Source organism: Tamandua tetradactyla, chromosome 16 (genome assembly GCF_023851605.1).
Source record: "Tamandua tetradactyla isolate mTamTet1 chromosome 16, mTamTet1.pri, whole genome shotgun sequence".
NCBI lineage: Eukaryota > Metazoa > Chordata > Mammalia > Pilosa > Myrmecophagidae > Tamandua > Tamandua tetradactyla.
The window spans coordinates 42,074,410-42,091,052 of record NC_135342.1 but is presented as its reverse complement, the minus strand read 5'-3'; the positions used below and the strand labels follow the sequence as shown (position 1 = coordinate 42,091,052).

The window sequence follows — 16,643 nt, the reverse complement described above, 5'->3', positions numbered from 1 at the left end:
TCAGAGGAGCCTGTGAGAGGACAGCACAGTGCCCGACCCAAAGAAGGGTTCAACACATGTTTGCAGCCAAATTAAGAGAGCAAGTGGTCCAGAGAACAAGGTTGATGGAGAGCAAAGACTAAAATGTAAATTAAAAACTCAGACTGAATGCCTCACAGGGAAGGCAGGATGGCTTCATCTGTCATTTCTAGCAGGTCTGTCAGTGTCGGGGACTTGTAACAAAGGTGGTAAACAAAAGGTGATAGGGAGATAGAGCAATGTAAAGAAATGGTCTTGGCACTCACCCGGAGAGACCTCAGTAAGACTGCCTTTAGGACTGCCCAATTGTAATGACCTCAGGCGGGCGAGTTATGGTTCCTGAACTTCATTTCCTAATTTAAAAAATGGGGAAAACAGCATACCTATGAGAGCTGTGAGAATTAAATGAGCTAATGTAAAGTGCCTGAAACATTTTCAATAAATATCAAGTCTTCTCAGAGCTTTTACACTTTTTCAAGCTTTGGCTGTCCACACTGAATTAGAGCTGAAAAGTTTCTCAGCCAATACTTCCACCTCACAGGTGGGGAAACTCAGAAAGAAGGTGGTTGACTTTGTGAGCTCCCACGGACCTGGGCTCGGAGCTCTTTTCCAGCCCTCAGGCCACTGTTTTGCACCATCCCTGGGAGGTCCCTGGGGCCCTGCCTCCCTGAGACACAAAGGAGAAGATATGAGATATCCCCATCAAGGGAAAGAGTTGGAGAAACCTAAGCCTGTTCGGTTTTGTCAGCTCCCCAGGAGGGCCTGTGTCAATTAATTTAATGGACTCTTTTGTGTGATCCCAGCCAGGGAGCAGGAGGGGACAATGTTTATTTGCTTTTCCCTCTCATTACCTGGGCTTCGCAAATGCACATCCTTATATTGACTTTGAGGCCCTCAGTGTCACAAAATCTATGCTTGCCCTCCCTGTTGTCGTGACAACAAGGTCCTGAAGGGTGACAGATGCACAAGTTCCTACCTTGTTCCTGAATAGTCAGAAAAAATATATATATGACCACTTAGATCTCATATTATTTCCAGGAAAAAAAAAAAACACCTATTAACGTAGTTAAAAAAAAATTCTTTTAAATCACAAAAAATTATTTGAAAGCTGCCGAGCTAAAGATTACTTAACAAGATGCCTACTCACCTGGGGCTTCTGCGTCATCTCAGAGCCCCAACTATCATTGCCTTCAGGTCTGACAATACTTCCCAGCTGGTGGAAGGCCACCTAGAAACCTGACACGCCCCACCTACACAAGTACCAGTGTTCAGCTTCACTGGCCAGGACTCAGCTCTTCACTCTTTGCATATATCACTTTTCTGGGCCAAAAATTTAGTACCCTACTGGGAATTTTCACATAATACTCTGTGCTCTTCTATTAAATCTTATTGTATCAGGTGGAGGTGGAAAAAAATTGTACATTAATTAGAAAAGGAAACACTTAAACTGGGCAAAGGAACCCAGTTTTTCTCTGTGTTTAGAAAATCATTTTGGTTGGCATATTTAGCCAGCAAGAGAGAGGGAATCAAGAAATTGTCTACAGAGTGGAGCCTGTTTAATTCTAGAATCTCTTGAAGAGATCCCTAGCAAATTGATTTCTTGTTTTTCCATTGCTAGTTTATTTTCATCCCATAAACTGCCTTCCAGCAGCCTAGTAAGTGTGAACTCTAGGGAACAAGAAATGGTCATATATTTTAAGAGAGTTGCCCAAGACATAAGAAGAGAAAAGAAATTTTTTTCAAAAGGTATGTTTAGATCAGGCTGATGAATCTGCAGCTATGTGATGATATTGTGAATTACTGATTATATATGCAGAATGGAATGATCACATATTGGGAATGTTTGTGTTTCTGTAATTTTTTTTTAATAAAAAAAAATTACCCCCCCCCCCCCCCCAAAAAAAAAGGTATGTTTAAAGGTGCTGGAGCGTTCATGGTGCTTGCACAGTCCTGGCCACAGACAGCTCTATAAAGCCATGATTTAATCCCAACAACATCACAGGAAAAAAAAAATTGCACATCAATCTATGGTCCACGAGGGGGGCTACCACGTAGCGCACCCTCCCCTGCCCTCCAGGCTGTGGCTCCAGAGCTGGAAGTCCTGCAGCTTTGGCGTCGTCTCCGCACTTAGACCCAGGTCCAAGCTGCCTGGGAGCCAGAGGCCTCGCCTCCTGGATGCGGGACGCCACTCAGGGGCGCGGGGTGGGTGGGTGGGGGCATGCTCTGGCTGGAGGCCCCCAGGCCTGGGCGCCCTGCAGAGCTGGGGATGCGCTTCACAGACCGCCACCTGCGGCGGCGCCGGGCTCTGGGCAGCACATGGGGTCGTGACCGCTCCTCTGGGGCTCCTCTTTGGGGGGCGGTAGGGCTCGCCGGGGCCAGGATTCTGCAGGTTTCTGCTGTTAACCGCCAGCGCTGTCAAGCCCGGGCCCTTCCCTATGTTTTCTTCCAAGAGGTTAATAGTTTGGGCTCTTATGTGTAGGTCTTTGATTCATTTTATGTTCGTTCTATATGTGGTGTGCAGTAGGGGTCTACCTTCATTCATTGCATGTGGATATCCAGTTTTCCCAGCTGTTAAAAAGGCTGTTCTTTCCCCATTGAGGGAACTTGGCCCCCTTGTCAAAAATCAATTGACACTCAACTGTGAGAGTTTAATTCTGAACTCCCAATTCTATTCCATTGATCTATATGTCAGTCCTTGTGCCAATACCAGGTTGTTTTGATTATGTTAGCTATGGAATAAATTTTGCATCTACTTTCATAACAGATAGAGGGCTTTAATTTTCTTGTCTTGTAGTATCTTTATTTACCTTTGGTATTAGGGTGATGGGATCATCATAGAATGGTAAGTGTTCCCTCCTCAATTTTTTTTTTTTTTTAAAGAGCTTGAGCTAGATTGGGGTTAATTCTTTTAATGTTGGTAAAATTCTTCAGTGAAGCTATCTGGTCCTGGGCATTTCTTGGTTAGGGGGCTTTAGATTACTAATTTAATCTCTATTTGTTATCAGTTTGTTGAGATCTTCTATTTCTTTCTTTTTTGGGGGTGGGGGGACAGGGAGGAGGGGTTGGTGCATGGGCCAGGAATCCAACTGATCTCCTGCATGGCAGGTGAGCATTCTACTCCTATATCTTCTCAAGCCGATGTAGGTACTTAGTGTGATTTGTCCATTTCATCTAAGTTATTTAATTTGTTGGCATACAATTGCTCATAGTATCTACTTACAATGAATTTTATTTCTGGGGGATTGATAGTAATGTTCCCCTTTAATTTCTGATTCCAGTTGTTTACATCATCTTTTTTATTTTTGTCAATCTAGCTAAAGATTTATAGATTTTATTGACTTTTCAAAGAACCAGCACTGGTTTCATTGATTCTATTGTTTCTTTATTCTCCATATAATTTATATCTATTCTAATCTTTGTTGTTGACTTCCTTCTCACTTTGGTTTTAGTTTCCTCTTCTTTTACTAGATCCTTCAGTTGTGTGGTTAGGTCTCTGATTTGAGATTTTTCTTCTTTTTTAATGTAAGTGTTTAGAGCTCTAAATTTCCCTCTCAACACTGCCTTTGCAGGATACCATAAATTTTGATATGCTATGTATTCATTTTCATTTACTTCAAGATATATCCTAATTTCCCTTGTAATTTCTTTCTTTACCCATTGGTTGTTTAAGGGTGTGTTGTTTAATTTCCACATATTTGTGAATCTTCCAGTTTTCACTGTCATTGATTTCTAGCTTCATTCCATCATCTGATACATTGTATGATTTCAATATTTTTTAAAATAGTGAGATTTGTTTCATAACCTAATATGTGGTTTATCCTGGAGACTGATCCATGTGCACTAGAGAATAATGTGTACTCTGCTGTTGTTATTATGTTCTTTTTATGTCCATTGGGTCTAGTTGGTTTAGAGTATTGTTCAAGTCTACTGTTCTCTTATTGATCTTCTATCTAGATGTTCTATCCATTATTGAAATCAGTGTATTGAAGTTTCCTACTATTAATATTGAAGTATTTATCCCTTTAAATCTGTCAATATTTCCATCATATATTTTAGGGCTCTCTTGTTAGATGCATATGTATTAATAATTTTCATGTCTTCTTGTTGAATTGACCCCTTTATCAGTATATAGTTACTTTCTTTTGTCACTTAAAGCATTTTTTTACTTAAAGTCTGTTTTATCTGGTATTAATATAGCTATCCAAGCTCTCTTTTGTTACCTTTTGCATGGTATATATTTTACATCCTTTCACTTTCAACCTACATGTGTCTTTGAATTTAAGGTGCAAATTTAATGGCATATAGTTGGATTAGGCATTTTTACCCATTCTGCCAATCTCTGCCTTTTGACTAGAGAGTTTAGTCCATTTACATTTAAAGTAACTACTGGTAAAGCGGGACTTTCTTCTGCCATTTTGCTCTTTGTCTCTGTAAGTTTTATACCTTTTTTTTGTCCTGCAGTTCTTCTGTTAATGCCTACTTTCATTTTGTTTGTTTTTGTATGTACCTGTTTGAATACCTTCCCATATTTTTCTGAATATATTTTTCAGATATTTTCTTTGAGTTTACTGTGGAGTTTAAACTTAACATCCTAAATCTATAGCAATCACATTTGATGTGATACCAACGTAACATGCATTGTTCCTATACCATTCCATCCCCTCACCTTTCACTCATACTTGTTACAAATTCTATCTCTGCACATTGTATGTCTAAAACCACAAGTCTAACATTAATTTTTAAGGATTTGCATTTTAGAAACTGTAAGCAGTAAAAAGTAGAGTTGCATACCAAAAAATACAATACTACTGGCAATAATAATTACCCATATGATTGTCTTTTTTGGAGGTCTTTATCTCTTTATGCCATTTTAGTCCACTATATAATGTCCTTTCCTTTCAGTCTGTGGAACACCTTTTAACAATACTGGTAGGGCAAGTCTGGAGGAGACTGCAGACAAACTCTCAGCTTTTGCTTATCTGGGTATGTCTTAAGCTCTCCTTCATTTTTGAAATACATCTCACTGGATATAAAATTCTTGGTTAGCAATTGTTTTCCTTCAGCAGTTTTAATATTTCAACCCACTTCCTTCTTCCCTCCATGATTTCTAATAAGAAATTGGTACTTTTACTGGGGCTTCCTTGTACATAATACATTGTTTTTTTCTTGCAACTTTAGAAACTCTCTCCTTGTCCTTGACACTCAACAGTGTTTCTGGGCATGGTTCTCTTCAACTTTATCCTGTTTGGGGTTCATTGGGATCCATCAATGTGTATATTTGTGTCTTTTGGGAAGTTTTCTGCCATTATTTCTTTAAATATTCCTTCTGCCTCATTTTTTTTTCTCCTTCTGGGGCTCCCATAATGTAAATGCTTGATGATGTCCTACTATCAAGGTCTCTTTGGCTCTGTTCATTTTTTTTAGTTATTTTTTCTTTCTGTTCCTCAACTTGAATCTTTCCAATTGTCTGGTCTTCAGGTTCACTAATTCTTCCTTCTGCCAGCTCCAGTTGCTGTTCTAACCTTCTAGGAAGTTTTCATTTCAGATATTGTGGTTGTCAAGTCCAGTAATTCTCTTTGGTTCCTTTTTAAAGAATTCTATCTATTCAAATTCTCACATTGTTCCTTCATCATTTTCCTGATATTTATTAGTTCCTTCTCTGTGTTTTCCTTTATTTCTTTGAGCATTTTGAAGATCTTTTTTTTTTTCTGAAGTCTTTTTCCGATATCTCCAAAGTCTGATCTTTTTTGATTTCTGCATTTTTATCTTGTTCCTTTGCATGGGCCATCACTTCCTGTTTCTCTGTTTATCTTATATTCATGTGTTGCACACTGTACATTTCAATATTTTCAAGTGTTAACTTTGGGATTTATTCTCTGAACTATTTGTTCCTCAAGTTTGTATTCAGATTGTGATATGACAGAGATTTCCTTGAGTGTCAGAAGCTGTGCTGGTTTGAAAGGATGTATGTCCCCTAGAAAAGCCATGTTTTAATCTAAATCCCATTTCATGAAGGCGAAATAATCCCTATTCAATACTGTATGTTTGAAATTGTAATCAGATCATCTCCCTGGAGGTGTGATTTAATCAAGAGTGTTTGTTAAGCTGGATTAGGTGATAATATGTCTCCACCCATTGGGGTGGGTCTTGATAAGTTTCTGGAGTCCTATAAAAGATGAAACATTTTGGAGAATGAAGGAGATTCACAGAGAGCATAGCAGAATGACATAGCCATGAGAAGCAGAGTCCACCAGCCAGTGACCTTTGGAGATGAAGAAGGAAAATGCCTCCTGGGGAGCGTCATGAAACAGGAAGCTAGGAGAAGAAGCTAGCAGATGATGCCATGTTCACCATATGCCTTTCCAGATGACAGAGGAACCCTGACCATGTTTACCATGTGCCTTTCCAGATGAGAGAGAAACTCTGACCGTGTTCACCATGTGCCCTTCCACTTGAGAGAGAAACCCTGAAGTTCAGTCGGCCTTCTTGAATCAAGGTATCTTTCCCTGGATGCCTTAGATTGGATATTTCTATAGACTTGCTTTAACTGGGACATTTTCTCAGCCTTAGAACTGTAAATTAGCAATTCATTAAATTCCCCCTTTTAAAAGCCATTCCATTTCTGGTATATTACATTCCAGCAGCTAGAAACTAGAATAGAAGCTAACAACAACAACAAAACCCAATGCAAAATGCAGCCTTTAGATAGGTCAAGCCTACTTAAAATTAGGCCTAAGAGTCACCTCCAAGAGAACCTCTTTTGTTGCTCAGATGCAGCCTCTCTCTCCAGCCAACACAACAAACAAACTCACCACCTTTCCCCTGTCTACATGGGACATGACTCCCAGGGGTGTGGATCTTTCTGGCAATGTGGGACAGAAATCCTAGAATGAGCTGAGACTCAGCATCAAGGGATTGAGAAAAACCCTAGAATAAGCTGAGACTCAGCATCAAGGGATTGAGAAAACCCCTAGAATGAGCTGAGACTCAGCATCAAGGGATTGAGAAAACCTTCTCAACCAAAAGGGGGAAGAGTGAAATGAGACAAAATTAAATGTCTATGGCTGAGAGATTCCAAACAGAGCCGAGAGGTTATCCTGGAGGTTATTTTTATACATTATATAGATGTCACCTTTTTAGTTAAGATGTAATGGAGTGGCTGGAGGGAACTGCCTGAAAATATAGAGCTGTGTTCCAATAGCCGTGTTTCTTGAAGATGATTGTATAATGATATAGCTTTCACAATGTGACTGCGTGATTGTGAAAACCTTGTGTCTGATGCTCCTTTTATCTACCTTGTCAACAGACAGGTAGAACATATGGAATAAAAATAAATAATAGGGGGAACAAATGTTATAAATTTAGTAGATTGAAATGCTGGTGATCAATGAAAGGGAGGGGTAAGGGGTATGGTATGTATGAATTTTTTTCTGTTTTCTTATTCTTTTTCTGAATAGATGCAAATGTTCCAAGAAATGATCATGATGATGAATATGCAGCTATGTGATGATATTGTGAATTACTGATTATATATGTAGAACAGAATGATCAAAAGTTAAGAATGTTTGCATTTGGTGTTTTTTGGTATTTTTTTAAAAAATTAAACAAACAAACAAAAACCCACAGCCTTTAGCAGTTTGCAAATTGGGTCTCTGTTGACTGGTGCTCTCTTTTAGAGTTTAGTCCTGTCAAGAATATCAGCCTAAGAAGAAAGTGAATTGCAGGGTCCTTTCTTTTTTTCTGAGTCTGTATCTTGCCCAGGACTTAGTTTCTTTACAGAAATAGACTTTCTCCCACTCCTGGTGCTCTATTTTTATTTAAAGTGGGTAATCTTTGCCCAGGCCACATTGACTTGTTTCTTACATTGTTTTAACTGTCTGCAAGCTACTTCTGCCTGAAGGGAAAGTTCTGGAAGTAGGAGCCTGAGATGAGTTTCCTGGTTCAGTCTTTCAGGCTGCCACCTGATAGACTGGCACCCCAGTATGTGCATGATGGTTACCTTCCATTCTCCAGAACAAGGCCAGAGACCAACACTGAGAGAGAAAGCTGGCTCCACATTGCATTGGAGAGTGGGTGAGAGAGGGGCCATTAAGGATGCTACAAACTTCTACAGTTTTTTTTCTTTAATATACTATAAGCTTTTATCAATGTTACATTTCTTTTTTTTATTACAGTATTATTGAGATACATTCACAGACCATCTGAAGTATATAATCACTGGTTCACGGTATCATCACGTAGTTGTACATGCTCTACTACCATTTTTAAAGCTGTGTTTTCTTAATTCATCACTCACCCAGTTACTACAACCCTTTAACTGTCTTCTGGTGTTTTGGCAAAGATGGTTTTGCCTGAGTTTGTTCATTATTCAAACATTCTGTGGTGGAAAGACACCCTAAGTCATCTTATGCCACTATCTTCATATTGATTAATTTAAAATTAAATAGTCACATGTAGCTAGTGGCTACAATGCTCTCACAGCTGTCTTCTTTACAATGGTCAGATCACCAGCCTAATCACCTTCTCAGAGAAGTTGCTTTTAAGGATTATAACCTGTGGTAGACAGAAGATTGGCCCCCAAAGGATATCCCTATCCTTGCACCTATGAATATGCTACATTATATGCAAAAGGGAATTAAGGTTACAGTTGTAATTAAGTTGCTAACCTTGAGAGGTGAAAGTTTTCCTGGATTATCTGGGCCCAATCTAAACATAGGGGTTCTTAAAAATAGAAGAAGAGGTGGAAAGAGAAGAAGTATGAATTAAAGAAATGAGGTGGAAGAAGAAGGAGGAGATAATTGAAGTTTCAGAGACACTTGACTCACCAGGCTGCTGGCTTTGAAGATTACAGAAGGTATTCATAAGTCACGAAATGTGGGTGGCCTCTAGAATCTGGGAACTGCCTCAGCTGACAGCCAGAAGGAAATAGAAATCTCAGTCCTAAAACTGCAAGGAATTGAATCCTGCCAACAACTTGAAGCAAGAAACAGATTCTCTCTTGGAACTTCTAGAAAGGGACACAGACTGAAACACCTTGACCCTAAACCAGTGAGACCCATGTTGGGCTTCTGACCTATAAGAACTGTAAGATAGTAAGTTTGTATTGCTTCAAACCACAAAGTTTATGCCAATTTTCTTTGCAATATGAAGCTGACACACTATCTTTTGACCAGCTCGAGTCCTCCTCTGGCCATGTACCTTAAGGAATGAGACATCCAAGAAGCCAAGGAGAGGTGCCCACTGGGAGCTGGGAATTCCTGTCTAGACCATATTCCACCTATCTGGGACCCTGGAATCCCCCCTGCTCAATGTTTCTGAGTCTGCTTTTAGTGCTCATTTGCATCTCTACCATGGGTCTCTCCTCTGAATGGTGCACGGAGTCTGATTTAGACAAACCCTTTTGCCTGAGGAATAGCCGGAGAGCATCTGTTTAGAATGGGGGAGGCAGGAACTGGGACACTGGGCTTCAGTGTCCATGTAGAGTATGTGAGGCCCCTAGACATGGGGTTTGAGCAGTGGGAGAGAGGAGTGGGAAACAAAGAAGGTCAGAATGAGGCTAAGGGCTGCTGGCTTTCTCTGTGCTGTTGTTTCTGTGCAGTTCTCTGGGAAGTCAGCTTCAAATTCAATCCTGGTCATCTATGTCTTTATGGGGGTATATTTGTCAAGTTAGAAGGACAGACATATTTTTTTAATAGTTTGCTAGTTTTATTTATACCTTCTAAATATTTAGATGTAAGATCTAGGAGCTCCATTTGCACTTTTAGTGTGGCCCTCACAAATGTTAGGAGTGAGCTTATTACTTATTCCCACCTGTTATACCACTCTCCCCATCTAGCCAGCCTCCCCCTTTATTTACTTCAAAACACTTACTGCTGTTTGAAATGATCTTATTTATGGGCTTACTTGTTTAATGGTTGCCTTTCCCCATTAAAATATAAGCTCTAGAAAGCAGATCTGACTTGCTCAATGTTATATTGCTGTGCCTCAAGAGAGAGTAGGTCCTTAATTGATATTTGTTGGATGAGTGGATAGGAAATGCATACAGGAGTAGTCCTGAAGCTGTAATTGATATTTGTTGGATGAGTGGATAGGAAATGAATACAAGAGTGGTCTTGAAGCTGGGCAAAAATGTTGCACTTTGAATGGGGAATTTGAAAATGCGGATCTTTGGGTGAGTTCTGTTACCCACTGGCTGTGATTTTTCCTCCCCTATCTGGGATAGTCCCTGGGGTGTCTTTAGGTTTTAAATTTCTAGGATATTCTAAGAAATGGAAAAACTCTATTGCTTCTTGGCTAGAAAGTGCTTACATTGAGTGTATTAGTTATTTATTGATGTCTGTCAAATTAACCCCAAACCTAATAGCTTACAAGAATGAAATGTGTTATCTCAGATTCAGTGAGTCAGGATTTGTGATCGGTTTAGATGAAAGTTTCTGGGCAGAGCCTCTTACGAGGTTGCTGCCAAGTTGTTGGCCAGGGCTGCCATTATCAGGAGGTTTTAACTGGAGCTGGAGGATCCACTTCCAAGATGGCACATTCGGAAGAGAGAATGAGACAAAATAAAGTGTCAATGGCTGAGGGACTTCAGAGTCAAGAGGTTATTCTGGAGGTTATTCTTACGCATTATAAAAATATCACCTTTTTAGTTAAGGTATATTGGAGAGGCTGGAGGGAAGTGCCTGAAAATGTAGAGCTGTGTTCCAGTACCATGTTTCTTGAAGATGATTGTATAATGATACAGCTTTCGCAGTGTGACTGTGTGATTGTGAAAACCTTGTGTCTGATGCTTCTTTTATCTATGGTATGGACAGATGAGTAAAACATATGGATTAAAAATAAATAAATAATGGGGGGGGGAGGTGGCACACTCACATAAGTGTGCACAGGAGGCCCCAGTTCTTCACTAGCTACTGATAACAGGCTTTGATTGTGAGTCACACAGACTTCTCCATAGGATAGCTTGAGTGTTCTCACAGCATGGTGGCTAGATCCCTACAGCAGGTGATCTGAGAGAGAGAACAAGAGGGAAGACTTTTAATAACATGTCTCAGAAGTGATACACACCACACTTTTTAAATGCAATTTTATTGAGATATATTCACATACCATATAATCCATCCAAAGTATATAATCGATGGCTCACAGTATCATCATATAGCAGTGCATTCATCACCGCATCAATTTTAGAATATTTTCATTACTCCAAAACAAATAAAATAAAATAAAAAAGAACACTCAAAACATCTCATACTCCTTATCCCCCTATTATTTATTTATTTTTGTCTTTATTTTACTACTAATCTGCCCACCCACTGGATAAAGGTAGTGTAGTCACAAGGTTTTCATAATCACACGTTCACACCATAAAAGCTATATAGTTAAAAAAAAAAAAAGCTATATAGTTATACAATCATCATCAAGAATCAAGGCTACTGTATGGAATATTTGTATGTTAAGAATGTTTGTATAAATATGACTGTGTGATTATGAAAACCTTGTGTCTGACGTTCCCTTTATCTAGGGATGGACAGATGAATAAAAAATATGAATAAAAAAGTAAGCAAATAATCGGGGGAACAAAGGTTAAAATATATTGGGTAGATGGAAATACTAGTGGTCAATGAGAGGGAGGGGTAAGGGGTATGGTATGTCTGAGTGTTTTCTTTTTATTTCTTTTTCTGGAGTGATGTAAGTATTCTAAAAAAATGATCATGGTGATGAATACACAACTATGTGATGATATTGTGAGCCATTGACTGTACTCCATGTGCGGAATATTTGTATGTTAAGGATGCTTGTGTTTGCATGTTGTTTTGTCAATAAAAATATTTTAAAAATAAATGAAAAATAAATTAAGATGAGGAACCCCATCTACTCAGGAACAAAAAATGGAATCAAGGCTACTGGATTACAGTTCAACAATTCCAGGTATTTCCTTCTAGGTATTCTAATACACTAGAAACTAAAAAGGGATATCTTTATAATGCATAAAAATAACCTCCAGAATGACCTCTCAATTCTATTTGAAATATCTTAACCACCGAAACTTTTTTTTATTAAAAAATTTTTCTTTTTTTTAACTGATAAAACTTAACATACAAACATTCCACACATGGTGTATAATCAATGGCTCACAATATCATCACATAGTTGTGTATCCATCATTTTTTAGAACATTTGCATCACTCCAGAAAAAGAAATTTAAAAAAAAGAAAAAAACTCATACGTACCTTTTACCTTAACCCGCCCTCTCATTGATTACTAGTATTTCCACCTATCCAATTTATTTTAACCTTTGTACCCCCTATTATTTATTTTTTACTCATCTGTCCATACCCTAGATAAAAGGAGCATCAGACACAAGGTTTTCACAATTACACAGTCACATTGTAAAAGTTATATCATCATACAATCATCTTCAAGAAACAAGGCTACTGGAACACACCGCTACAGTTTCAGGTGCTTCCCTCCAGTCACTCCAATACACCATAACTAAAAAGAGATATCTATGTAATGCATAATAATAATCTCCAGGATAACCTCTCAACTCTGTGAAACTTTGTTTCATTTTTTTTCCTCCCTTTGGTCAAAAAGGCTTTCTGAATCCCACAATGCCAGGGCCGCTTCATCTCTGGGAGTCATGTCCCATGTAGGGGGGAGGGTAGGACACACGTCATTTTTGCCTTATTTTATTTTTTGAAGTAGTCACCAAGTCCAACTCACACTCAAGGGTAGGGGAATTAAGCTGCATTTCTTGAAGGGAAGAGTATTTCAAGAATTTGCAGTCATATTTTTAAGTTGCCATACTAACCAAGACAGGTCTTTTCCTTGCAAAGGCTCACCCTGATTCCTGTTCTTTTTGCCACCACCTTCTGCTTCTCTTGGATCTTTGAGTCATCACCATTCCCTGTGTACCTTGTCTCTCTATTTTACTAATTCATTTTTTCTGACCACAGGAGTACATAGATCTCCAACCTTCTTAAAAATCCTTTTTACTCCTAGTTGTTTTTCTCTGGTACTGTGATCTGCTCCCTGTGAGCACCTCCCTCCTCTCATGCCTCTACTGTCTCCTCTTTCTCTTTCTACCCTCTGGGCATAGGCATTATCTGATGCTCTTTCTCTATATGCTCTTGCTCTTGAACATTCAACTAGCTTCTGTAATTTCAACCATTACATCTAGGCAGTTGATATTCCAAACAAGCTCTTCTTTTAAGTTCCATTCCCAAATTCCCTCTTGTCGGGCTAGACTTCTCTGTCTAGATACCAGAGGCCACTCAGTCTGCTAGCTCTAAATTTGACAGCCCCACCCCACTCTGCTTACCATTGTAGTCACTAAGGTGCAAACTCTCAGGCACCCTGACCCTCAGCTAACTGCTGGGCCCTTTGGACTTGACCTCTACCACCACTCTGCTAATCTACCATCAGAATTTCCTACTTGGCCTCTGTCTGAAGGGACCCACTCCAGTCTTTCCTGCTCAGCTTGCCAAGACTGGTCCTAGTACAGTACAGCTCTGTACTAGCTGTCCTAATACAGCTCTGGTATGTCATGCTCCTTGCCCAAAAACTTTTAGTGGCTCCTGGTTACAGGCTCCTCCTGGAATGGACTTTTCAATTTGGCATCCCAGGTCTCAATTTGGCATTCCAGCATGTGAGGTAGTAGTGGTTTAATGTGTAACATGAAATAGGCCTGAAATCCTGAGACCTGGGATGTAATCCTGAATATGCCACTACCCTGACAAACTGTTTCACCTCTGTGAGCCTATTTTCTTATCTCTAAAGGAGGGATTATATTATCTCCAATAACGTATTTTAAGGACTAAAATGAGTTGGTGTATATAAAGTACTTTTACTTGTTCACATTAAATGTTGACATACACTGCAGCTTCTATTATTCTTACTAATATTCCATATGAAAGTGCTTAGCAAACAGTCTCTGCCTCAAAGTAGGTACTCACCAATTCAGTGCTTTTTCAAGGTGTTGAGTGTTGTACCTTTGGTGCTACTTTAAAAATTATTTTTCCAGTTAATTTCCACTTATGACAAATGATAGGTTTTCCTAATGCATATGTTAGTACAGAATAGGAGTCAGCAAACTTTCTTCCATAAATGGCTGTTTTAGTTTGCTAAAGCGGCTGAAATGCAAAATACCAGAAGTGAGCTGGTTTTAATTGGGGAATGCTTAGCTTACGAGCTTAGAGTTCTGATGCCATGAAAATGTCCAAATCAAGACATCATCAAGGCCTGGAGTTCTGTATCAGATGGCAAGGCACATGGTGGCCTCTAGCTTCAGTGGTTTCCTGTTTGTTTCTGTCACTTTCACTTTCAACTTCTGTGTGTTTCTCTGAATTTCATCCTTTTATAACGTTTGTTGTAAGAGGATTGAGACCCACCTGGGGCGTGCCTCAGCTGAAATAACCTAGTCAAAATGCCCTACCTACAGTAGATCCACACTCACAGGAATGGATTAGGTTTAAGAACATGTTCTTCTGGATCCATAAAGCCTTCAAACCATCACAGTAATCATATAGTGAATATTTTAGGCTACTCAGGTCACGTGGTCTATGTCATAACCACAGTCTGCTGTTGTAGCATGAAAGTGGCCACAGATAATATGGAAATGAATGGGTATAGTTGTGTCCCAAGAAAACCTTGTTTATGGACACCAAACTTTGAATTTCTTATTTGAATTTCAATTTTCATGTCATGAACAATTATTCTTCTTTTCATTTTTTCAACCACTTAAAAATGCAAAAACCATTCTCACCTTACCTGCAATGTAAAAACCAGATGGTGGCGGACTGGATTTGGCTGGTAGGCCATTTGCTGACCCCTGCTATAGAGTGTTCTTTTAATTTAAACATAAAACAGTAGTTTTGGATTTAAGAATAATGTGAAATAAGTAAGAAAAAGATGATTTGTGGGTCTGGAAAATAATTTGGCAGTAGTACAAGAATTATCTAAGTTTGGGCACACAGCAATAAATGCTTATTGTCCATAAATGTCTACAAACTGATTCAACCTAATGGTCCAGTTGCATCTCCCCTGAGCCAGCCAAACTGGGCTTCTGTCTCCACAAGCACATTGCATGTTTTTCATTCTCTTGGTCTGGAATACCCCCTTGCCATCATTCTCATTAAAATCACATCCTTTTAGAGCCACTCTAAATACTGCCTTTGTTAAGAATGCTGCAATAATTCACCCTACCCCCTACAAATGGTATTTTTCCCTCCGCACCCCTCCCTTTGTGTCCTGTCCTCTCAATAACAGTTTTCTGGCACTTCCATTATTGTATTATAGTTATCTGGCTATTTACCTTAACTTTCTCAAAGTCAGAGACGTTATTTCACTTAGGATCCCACAGTGCCAGGCTCAGAGCAGGCACTCCAAATACATTTCTTGCACTGAAACTGTTATTTTGGCCACTGTGTAACTGATAAAATGGAGTAGGGAGAGAGATTAGCCAGTGGAAATTGTAGTAAATGGGGGTGGGTCTGGAAGAGAGTGGTGGGAGACTGGGTAGGGGAAAGGCCACACCTGTGCTGCTGACCTGGCAGAGAGCAGGTTTGATCTGATTGGTTGCACGGCTGGTCCATCATGCACCTTCGGCAGGAAGCAGGTTTGAATAGAGAGAAAAGTAGGCTTCCTAGAGTTTCCCACGCATCTGAAGGGCTCAGCAAAGGACACACAGTGAAATTCAACTGCTGATTCTCTCTGGGCCTCAGGAGAGTCAGGTTCTGAGAAGATGCATATCGTGCCCCAGTTCCACCAAGTGAATCAGGTTCTGATGTAATTCGCAACAGGCCTTAATCACGAGTCCATCTCACTGGTTTGGTACAGATGAGCTTTGTCATTTCTCCAAGGGAATCAGTGCCATATCTCTTCAAGGCTCAAAGTAGCTCCCTTTGCCCCATCTAAGCTTTGATGAGATGGCAATTTAAGCCACTCCGATTACCCAGTTTCATTAGGAAAGGAGTCCTGATTAGGCAATGTGGCCCAAATAACCTTCATGGTATAGACACTGTTTTTCTAAGCCAATGGGAAGTCTTGCCAAATGAAAGGATGTCAGAATGAGATACTGTGAATATCAGTTTCCTTCTCTCTGGCAGTGGAGAGAAATAATTAATGCTTGTGAAGTGCTTTGAAATTTTAAGCTAAGAATTATTGTTCTGTGTAAAAGGGCAAAAATAGAATTCTTGGCTCATTAAAGTTGTAATGTTGTAAGCCTGAGCCCTATTTTCAGGATATCTTTGAGAGCTACATTTTTATTAAAAGAAAGAAAAGAAAATTGTCTATGAATACACATACACAAATGCTGGAAAGTCATGTGGCTTAGTCGATGTTTCTTTGGATTTAGGAAGGAAGTGAGAAGAGCTATTTATTATTGACTACCAAAGAAAGAGTTCCTTTCAAATGTATAGGGATCGCTTCACTAGAATATTAGCAGACAGGCATTTGTTTTCTTTCAGTAATATCAAGGGAATAAAAAGCTGTGAGACTGTATTCATATAAACATGGAGTTCAATGACTTTTAATGGCATCTTCTGTCTTAATATAACTAAACCGATGGATGGACACATCCTTCTCCTTCCACTTGGATGGCAGATTGGCCCAGGAGTGTTTTTGCT

The 16,643-nt window shown here is 39.4% G+C and overlaps 1 protein-coding gene across 2 annotated transcripts in view; it reads left to right on the top strand.

The window, feature by feature from the left end:
- Positions 1–16,643, top strand: part of SIAH1 (siah E3 ubiquitin protein ligase 1) — an 84,413-nt gene that overhangs the window by 38,785 nt on the left and 28,985 nt on the right. Inside the window, exon 1 of one of the 2 annotated variants that reach the window (XM_077132352.1) lies at positions 6,493–6,514. The exons of the other annotated variant lie outside the window; for it this stretch is intronic. The gene's annotated coding sequence lies outside the window, so the exon portion shown is untranslated. Of the gene's footprint in view, positions 1–6,492; positions 6,515–16,643 lie in introns of those variants that run through there. 2 annotated transcript variants of the gene reach the window in all.